At 41.4% G+C, this 10,119-nt stretch overlaps 1 long non-coding RNA gene across 1 annotated transcript; it reads left to right on the forward strand.

Moving 5' to 3' along the window:
• The first annotated feature begins 586 nt into the window (after nucleotides 1–586).
• On the forward strand, nucleotides 587–6,690 carry LOC129350092 (uncharacterized). Its single transcript, XR_008603320.1, has 2 exons — nucleotides 587–893; nucleotides 6,540–6,690. It is a non-coding gene; the product is annotated as an uncharacterized LOC129350092 (long non-coding RNA).
• Nucleotides 6,691–10,119: the final 3,429 nt, after the last annotated feature.

A 10,119-nucleotide genomic window follows, 5' to 3' on the forward strand; every position in this document is an offset into this window, starting at 1 on the left:
AACCACAGGTCTGGGCACAGCTGATAAGATACAAACAAGGCAAAAATAAATAAAATTAGATACAAAAAGACAAAAATGAAGCAGAAAACAACAAAAATGGGACAAAATGGCAAAAATTAGACACAAAATGAGAAACAAAACGAGAAAAATGAGACACATAATGAGAAAAATGAGACACATAATGGCAACAATGAGTCACAAAATGAGAAAAATGAGACACAAATGAGAAAAACAAGACAAAATAAGAAAAATGAGACACAAAATGAGCAAAATGAGACACATAATGGCAACAATGAGTCACAAAATGAGAAAAATGAGACACAAAATCAGAAAACTGAGAAAAACTTAGAAAAAAAACACAAAATGACTAAATCAAGACACAAAATGAGAAAACTGAGACACAAGATGTCAACATCTGAACACATTCTCTGTCAGCAGTTGTTTTTTTTCTAGTATACGTGTATATTTCTCTTTCTGTCCTGTATTTGTGAGCGTATCAGCAGCATGTTGAGCTCATTCCTCTCCTCCTATCTCGTCGTCTCTCAGCTCTGGACTCGCCTTCCTCCGTCCTCGCTGACCTGCTTCTGAACGCTGTCAGGCTGAATTCTGTCTCCGTCTTGGTGTTCAAAGCGTCTGGAGGAGCTGGCAGCACTGCAGCCACCAGCAGATGTCTGCCAGAATAAATTGGCTGCACAAACTTTCTGCGGCACCTGTTCAGTCCGTCATTAGAAACAGTGACAGACTCCCAGAAACAGGAGGATTTAGAGCCGGGTATGGATTCAGGTGTACTGCTGTTACTCCGTGGACGACGGAGCATCATTCAGGGACGTCCCGGAGGCTGTGTCGGTTACCAGGCAACCAGGAAGGGATGCTGAGGACGATGACACCAGCGAGTGAGCTGAATATTTGGAGTTTTTATGATTTGTGGTGAGAAAAAGAGATAAAACGAAAGTAGGTGAGCTGTTTCCTTTATGCTAAGCTAAGCTAAGCTAGCATACAGACATAAGAGCATCAGACATTCACCAAGGAAGTGATTATGGGCTGTGACAATAGAAATAGTTGAATATCTAAAGTATGTGTACACAAAAGGGCCACAAAATGAGAAAATGAGAGAAAATAACTAAAAGGAGACAGAATTTTTAAAAAGAGACAAAACTGTCACAAAGATGCATAAATTTACTAAAATAAAAGGAAAAATTACAAACATGAGACACAAAATGAGAAAAACAAGACAGGAAATAACAAAAATGAGACACAAAATGACATAAATTAAGCACAAAATGAGAAAAATGAGACACAAAATGACAAAAACAAGACAGGAAATAATAAAAATGAGACACGAGAAAAATTTGCCACAAATTGAGAAAAACGAGACACAAAATGAGAACAATGAGACATCAAATGACAAAAATGAGAGACTAAGTGGCAAAAATTGCACAAAATGAGAGAAACGAAGTACGAAACAACAAAAATGACACAAAAATGAGAATAAAAAATGACACAAAATGAGAAAACAGAGACACTAAAGGAAGGAAACAAGATAACAAAAACAAGACATAAAATGGCAAAAATGAGACATAAAATGACAAAAATGAGACATAAAATTAGAAAAACTATGCACAAAATGATTAAAAAAACATAAAACAACAAAAACAAGATTTATAAAAAAGACAGAAAACAACAGAAATGAGGCTCAAAATAAGAAAAATTAGGGACAAGATGATAAAAATGAATAATAATAACAATAATAATAATAATAATAATACATTTTATTTATATAGTGCTTTTGAAAACACTCAAAGACACTTTACATAAAATCATCAAATATTAAAAATATAAAAATAAAACAAGTCATAAAACAAATTATAAAAATAAGTTCATATTATGTGTTAAAAGCAGTTCTGAACAGGTGAGTTTTGAGGAGTGATTTGAAGGTGGTGAGGTCAGTGCAGCCACAGATGTGTTGGGGTAGGAAGTTCCAGAGTGTGGAGGCAGATATGAAGAATGGTCTGTCCCCCCAGGTTCAGTGATTGGTTCTGAGTGGAGGGGAGAGAAGGTTTGCAGTAGATGAACGAAGGCTGTGGGAGGGAGTGTGGAGCAGGTCTCTGGGGTATGGGGGGCAGTAGAGGGAGTGTAGAGCAGGTCTCTGAGGTATGGGGGGGCAGTAGAGGGAGTGTGGAGCAGGTCTCTGAGGTATGGGGGGGGCAGTAGAGGGAGTGTGGAGCTGGTCTCTGGGGTATGGGGGGGCAGTAGAGGGAGTGTGGAGCAGGTCTCTGAGGTATGGGGGGCAGTAGAGGGAGTGTGGAGCAGGTCTCTGAGGTATGGGGGGGCAGTAGAGGGAGTGTGGAGCAGGTCTCTGGGGTATGGGGGGGCAGTAGAGGGAGTGTGGAGCTGGTCTCTGGGGTATGGGGGGGCAGTAGAGGGAGTGTGGAGCAGGTCTCTGAGGTATGGGGGGCAGTAGAGGGAGTGTGGAGCAGGTCTCTGAGGTATGGGGGGGCAGTAGAGGGAGTGTAGAGCAGGTCTCTGAGGTATGGGGGGGCAGTAGAGGGAGTGTAGAGCAGGTCTCTGAGGTATGGTGGCGCAGTAGAGGGAGTGTGGAGCAGGTCTCTGAGGTATGGGGGGGCAGTAGAGGGAGTGTGGAGCAGGTCTCTGGGGTATGGGGGGGCAGTAGAGGGAGTGTGGAGCAGGTCTCTGAGGTATGGGGGGGCAGTAGAGGGAGTGTAGAGCAGGTCTCTGAGGTATGGGGGGGCAGTAGAGGGAGTGTAGAGCAGGTCTCTGAGGTATGGGGGGCAGTAGAGGGAGTGTGGAGCAGGTCTCTGAGGTATGGGGGGGCAGTAGAGGGAGTGTGGAGCAGGTCTCTGGGGTATGGGGGGGCAGTAGAGGGAGTGTGGAGCTGGTCTCTGGGGTATGGGGGGGCAGTAGAGGGAGTGTGGAGCAGGTCTCTGAGGTATGGGGGGCAGTAGAGGGAGTGTGGAGCAGGTCTCTGAGGTATGGGGGGGCAGTAGAGGGAGTGTGGAGCAGGTCTCTGGGGTATGGGGGGGCAGTAGAGGGAGTGTGGAGCTGGTCTCTGGGGTATGGGGGGGCAGTAGAGGGAGTGTGGAGCAGGTCTCTGAGGTATGGGGGGCAGTAGAGGGAGTGTGGAGCAGGTCTCTGAGGTATGGGGGGGCAGTAGAGGGAGTGTAGAGCAGGTCTCTGAGGTATGGGGGGGCAGTAGAGGGAGTGTAGAGCAGGTCTCTGAGGTATGGTGGCGCAGTAGAGGGAGTGTGGAGCAGGTCTCTGAGGTATGGTGGCGCAGTAGAGGGAGTGTGGAGCAGGTCTCTGAGGTACGGGGGGGCAGTAGAGGGAGTGTGGAGCAGGTCTCTGAGGTACGGGGGGGCAGTAGAGGAAGTGTAGAGCAGGTCTCTGAGGTACGGGGGGGCAGTAGAGGGAGTGTGGAGCAGGTCTCTGAGGTATGGGGGGGCAGTAGAGGGAGTGTGGAGCAGGTCTCTGAGGTATGGGGGGGCAGTAGAGGGAGTGTGGAGCAGGTCTCTGAGGTATGGGGGGGCAGTAGAGGGAGTGTGGAGCAGGTCTCTGAGGTATGGGGGGGCAGTAGAGGGAGTGTAGAGCAGGTCTCTGAGGTATAGGGGGGCAGTAGAGGGCTTTGTGGGGTGGGTCAGCAAGAGGACTTTGAAGTGGATGCGTTGTGGGACGGGGAGCCAGTGGAGGTTTTGGAGGACAGGGGTGAGCTGGTGTGGGTGAGGAGGCGGGCGGCAGAGTTCTGGATATACTGAGGTTTACTGAGGATTTTTGAGGATGAACCATAAAGAATGCTGTTGCAGTGATCAATTCGGGATTTGATGAATGCATGGATGAGGGTTTCAGCAGCAGGGAAAGAGAGTGAGTTGCGGAGGTGTGCGATGTTCTAGAGGTGAAAGAAGGCGGTCCGGGTGATCTGGTTGATGTGTTGTTGGAAGGTGAAGTTGCTGTCAAGAATGATTCCCAGATTACGGATGTGAGGTGATGGGGACATAGTGGAGTTGTCGATGGTCAGGCTGAAGCTGTCAGTGTTTTTGTGAGGGATTTGGGACCGATGATTATCATGTCTGATTTGTCGCAGTTTAGTTGTAGAAAGTTATTTTGCATCCATGCTTTTATTTCACTGAGGCAGTTGGTCAGATGTTGTTGGGGTGATGGATTTGGTTGAAATGTAGATCTGTATGTCATCAGTCTGCCAGCAGTGGAAGTGGAGACCATGTTTGCGGATGATATTGCCAAGAGGGAGAATGTAGAGGATGAACAGGAGGGGGCCAAGCACCGAACCCTGGGGGACGCCTTGCAGCAGAGGAGCAGTTATTGATGCTGATGAATTGTTCTGTGTTGAAAATGACACATGAAGCAACAAAAACAAGATATAAAATGACCAAAAAAATGCAGAAAACAGCAGAAACGAGGCCACAAATGACAAAAATGAGACACAAAATAAATGAAACTGAAGAGGAAACAACAAAAATTGTACAAAATTGAGAACAAAAAACAAAAATAAGACAGAAAAAGAATAATTAGATACAAAATTAGAAAAAATGGGCACAAAATTACAAACATGAAGGCGGAAACAACAAAAATTGTACAAAATTGAGAACAAAAAACAAAAATAAGACAGAAAAAGAATAATTAGATACAAAATTAGAAAAATTGGGCACAAAATTACAAAAATGAAGGCAGAAACAACAAAAATGACCAAAAAATGAGAACAAAAAACAAGAATGAGACACAAAATGAGAAAAGTTAGTCACAATATGACAAAAACGAGACCCAAAATGACAAAAACACGACCCAAAATGACAAAAACAAGACACAAAATGATAAAAATGCTACACAAAATGACAAAAACAAGACACAAAATGAAAAAAACGACACACAAAATAATAAAAACGAGACACAAAATGACAAAAACAAGACAAAACGACAAAAATGAGACAATAAATGGCGAAAATTCAGACAAAATGAGAAAAACGAAAAGAATAAAAATGAGAAACAGGTAAAAATGAGTCTGACTGGTTTTATTTTTCACAAAAAAACAAAGGATTGGTTGAACTTTCAGCTCCTGATATTAAGAAATTTTAAATTTATCGGTTATTTTTTTAGCAGATTTCCAATAAAATAACTAAATTTAAACCCAGTTTTTTTTTTGTTTTCTTTTAATGAAACGTAAAACATGAAGGAAGACTGATGTTTGTTTTTATCTATTCTGACACCAAGATGTTCATTTCTGCTGCTTTATTTCCTGTAATTAGACTCAGTGTCACCTCCAACGAAGCCTCGGCCTCCTTTAAATGTGTTCAGCATGCAGAGCGAGAGTTAAATGAACCCACAGCCACTCAGGAACAAACCTCCCCAGGCTTTAACCACATCATGTCTCTGTAGCTTTGTGTTCCTGTGTGGGAAATTACATTCAGTGTTCATTATTTCTTCTTTTCCATCACTTCACAGATGATCTATCATCTCTGGAGTTCAGCTTTAAAGATTTTAGTTTACATCTTAGAAGTAGAACAGGCAGAAATCAGAAACGTCATCAAAACCGTATTTTTATAAATGATATTTTAGTCTTTTAAAAAGTCTATCTGTAAAAAAATACACACATTTTACTATATTTAAATTGGTAAAGAATATATTTTTATTTTACAGATGTTTGGTGTTATTTTACAGATAAATTCTGTGACCTAAATATGGAAAATTTGTAAATAATGTTTTAGACGGTACTTTTAAGGAGTTTATAGTTTTGATTGTATTTGGTAAAATTTACAGGTTGACTGTAAAAAAAAAAAACCTGAACAAAACAGGACATTTTTTAAAAATGTATTTCCCCCCCAATTTTAATGCTAAAATTACATCATTTTCATTATTTGAAGAAAGACAAAATGAGAAAAACGAGACAAAAACAAGACATAGAAAGGCAAAAATGAGACACAAAATGAGAAAAATAAGACACAAGATGATAGAAATGAGAATAAAATGACAAAAATGACACAAAAATGAGAAAAATGACACAAAAATGACAAAAACAAGACACAGAAAGGCAAAAATGAGACACAAAATGAGAAAAATAAGACACAAGATGATAGAAATGAGAATAAAAATGACAAAAATGAGACACCAAATGACAAAAATGAGACTTTTTATTCTATTTAAATCAACAAAAAGGGTTATTTTCTAGATATTTGGTCATCATCTGAAAGAAAAGTTACGTAGATTTAAGACTGAAAGGAACTTTCAAAGCTGTGAATAATGTCTAGATCAGAAATGTGTGATCAATAATAAATATTAAATGTGTTTTCTCTAAAAATAGGTTTAAATGTTCATTATTTTTTCCTTTTCTATCACTGCACAGATGAATTTTTGTTGAGTTTTAATCATTCATGCTTCAGAATTAGATTCTAAATGGAAATCAAACCTTAAAAGTCACATTTTATTGTGTCTTTTTTCACTTTGAGCTGCTGTAGATGTTCTTGTATGTTGTTTTCTGACCTCGCGGTGGTTTTATTTTAACTTCTGTGTTTCAGGAGGTTATGGGATGTGAACGTTACTCATGGAGCTACAGGCCGATGTTCTCTGACTGCGTCAGATATCTTCCTGGTGTCATTCAACCAGCTGACCCAGAGGCTGTGATGAGACCAATCCTCAAATATGAATAAATAAATGATTTAACACTGAGTCAAACCTAAGAACTGTGAATGTTTTCTACACTCAGGCAGCTGTGGATGTTATAAATACTTCACTATGGAGAAAAATCTGTCCAGTATTAGTAAATATTTAACATATAACCCATTCTATCTATATATTCTATCCATATAACAATAGAAGGTCTTGGACTGTTTTAGGAGTAGTTTAGGTTTGGTTTTGGTCAACCATGACTCTAAACCTGTTGTACTGGTTTAGGACTGGTTTAGGACTGGTCTAGGACTGGTTTCAGACCGTATTGGGTGGGTCTTTTTTTAACACCAAGAACACCAAACCTACCACCAAGCATGGTGGGGGCAGTATCATGCTCTGGCGCTTTCTAGAAGTGCTTCTGGACTGGTTCTGGACTTTCTTGAGCGGGTCTTGGTCTTTTTAAAGATTAGTATTGGTTTGGTTTTGGTCCCAGTATTGTACAAGTTTCTGGCTTTTTAAGGCCTGGTTTCAGACTGTATTCTGACTGGTTCTGAACATTGTTCTGGACGAGTTTAGCTTTGATTTTGGTCCTGGTTTTAGAAGTTTTCAGAAATGGTTTAGGACTGTCTTGGGTGAGGCCTTAAAGCTCAAGAACACCAAACCTACCATCAAGCATGGTGGTGGCAGCATCATGCTCTGTGGAACTGGAGCTTTACACAAAGTAAATGGAATAATGAAGAAGGAGGATCACCTCCACATTCTTCAGGAGAACCTAAAACTATCAGCAGAAGGTTGATCTTGGACACAGTTGGATGTTTCAACAAGACAGTGAGCCCAAACACACATCAGACGTGGTAAAGAAATGGTTCCATCACCTGGAATGAAGGTTCTAGACTGGTCTCCCCAAAGTCCTGACTTAAACCCATCAAGCACCTGTGGACTGATGAAGAAACAAATCTGAGTCAGAAAGACGCCAAGTTTAGTTGAACTGAACCAATTCTGTCCAGAGGAGTCAAAGAGAAACCAGAAGGTTGGAACCAGAAGAACCCAACTGAGGAGGAAATGGACAAATTTAACCAAATATGAACATTTCTGTTTGTATATTTATATGTTTATTCAGAGGACTCAGCAGCTGTAGTCGACTGGAATCACTCAGGAGAAGTTAAGAGGTCATAAAACTGAGAAAATTTGATTAACTCAACTTTCTACGTCAACAAAACTGATCACTAAATTTATTGTATGGAGATTTATGGCCCACATTTCCAGAAGATCTTTAATAAATCTATGAAAGAACCAAAGTACAGGATTGTTGAACATTCAGAGTTGTAGGAGTCATTGGAAACTGAAGACTGACCTCATAGTGTTTTATTTGTGTTTATTTATTAATTTCTGCATTATTATTTCCTTAATCATCTTTTTCACAATAAGAAAAGAATTTAGTTTAAGACTAAAACACAGAAAAGCAGCTTTTGTTTGTTTTAAAAGCTGCAATTCACTGGTTTTAATATTTTTCATTGATTTTTTTTTAGCCTTATATTCATGTGCATTATTTTCTAGTATGTTAGTCAGAAAGGCTCCTCATCTTTAACAAAATAAAAGTTTTGATGACCTGAAGCCTCCATCTTAAGGTTTTTCTTTTTAAATAATGGAGTTGATTTGTGTTTCCAATGAGCAACTCTTTTCCGTCAGTCCAGCACCAGTTTATGAAATCATTCAATGGAAGTTTGCTATCTGGAGGTTTGTTTTCTGAGTGGGAAGAATCCGCTAAAAGAGACGAGACGAGTGGAAGGAAACAAAAAGGCCAAATATTGACTCTGAAATACAACTCCGGAAATCAGCAGAAATCTGATTCACAATCTGAGAAATAAACTTGTGCAGCTGCAGGAAGGATTTTTATTTCCTCATGAATTCCACCAAATCGACCGGAGAGGGTTTAGAAGCAGATTAGTGATGAAGATCGACTGATGAGGAGACATTTCTGCTGATGGAAGCTCTGAGGAGAAGCTGGAACCCCGAACTACTTATCCATTTATCACGGCCAGAACTAGATTCCCTCTGCAGGATGGAAGAACTAATTACACCAACAAAACAACATCAAAAGGTAAACCTCGGCTTGGTAATCACCAAGAGAGGAATACAACAAAAACCCCAGACAGAAACCAACTCCCAACTAAACCCAAACAAACAGAATCCCCAAATCCCAGTGGTGCACAAAAAACACAGCTAAAGATGTAGCGCCTGCATTTAACCTTAGCTGGAATTAGCATCTGACTGTAAATAGTAATAAACAATGAAGAACATTAGTTCACTGAACACAGCTATTATCTGGTAGTGCTTAGGTACCGGGGACTTAGTTACTGAGTGAAGGGAACAGAGTTGGTGATGGGGACTGACTCCAACCATTGCAGTGTAGAGACGACCCAACAGGTGTAGATTGTGGGGCTGCAGTGGAGAGACAGGTGTAGGACTGGGATGGTTAGAGGAGCTGGAGGTCCAACAGCTCCTGGTGTGAGGAGGTTCGAGACAGATGTAGGACTGGGATGGTTAGAGGAGCTGGAGGTCCAACAGCTCCTGGTGTGAGGAGGCTAGAGACAGATGTAGGACTGGGAGGGTAGAGGAGCTGGAGGTCCAACAGCTCCTGGTGTGAGGAGGTTAGAGACAGATGTAGGACTGGGATGGTTAGAGGAGCTGGAGGTCCAACAGCTCCTGGTGTGAGGAGGCTAGAGACAGATGTAGGACTGGGATGGTTAGAGGAGCTGGAGGTCCAACAGCTCCTGGTGTGAGGAGGCTAGAGACAGATGTAGGACTGGGATGGTTAGAGGAGCTGGAGGTCCAACAGCTCCTGGTGTGAGGAGGCTAGAGACAGGTGTAGGACTGGGAGGGTAGAGGAGCTGGAGGTCCAACAGCTCCTGGTGTGAGGAGGCTAGAGACAGATGTAGGCTTCAGAGGCAGGAATGCAGAGCAGACTGGCAGAAGCATGGAACCCAGGAATCCAACAGGTGAGTTTCTCTCCAACAGACAGGACAAAGCGAACAGTGGATCCAGGAGGCACAGGTAGGTGAAGAACTACATAAAGAAACACAGGATTACTAAAAGCAAATGGTGAGAACTGAACAGTGCACAGCACTAACAGATGTAGGTTCATGGTCTTGTTCTGAGTGCAGAATGACGTCTGGTTTTATGGAGAAGTGTGTGAAGATGATGATGAGGAACACCTGCCTGCACTCTGTCTCTGCTGATTACTAAACACCTGCACCTGTTATAGTGTCAGAACACACCTAGGAGAAAGAAAAACCTGGACTGGAGGAAGGAAAGGACTGTCACTGGCCAGACGCTATGACCATAACACTTTAGACTAATTCTGAGGAATTTTTGACCACATTTATGTCATTTTGGAAAAGTTTTAGTCATGTTGTCCTAATTTTGAATAATTTTTGACAAATTTATTGATTGATTATCATCACTTTAGACTATTCTGTATAATATTTG

The sequence above is a fragment of the Amphiprion ocellaris genome, chromosome 11 (genome assembly GCF_022539595.1).
Source record: "Amphiprion ocellaris isolate individual 3 ecotype Okinawa chromosome 11, ASM2253959v1, whole genome shotgun sequence".
Classification (NCBI taxonomy): Eukaryota; Metazoa; Chordata; class Actinopteri; family Pomacentridae; genus Amphiprion; species Amphiprion ocellaris.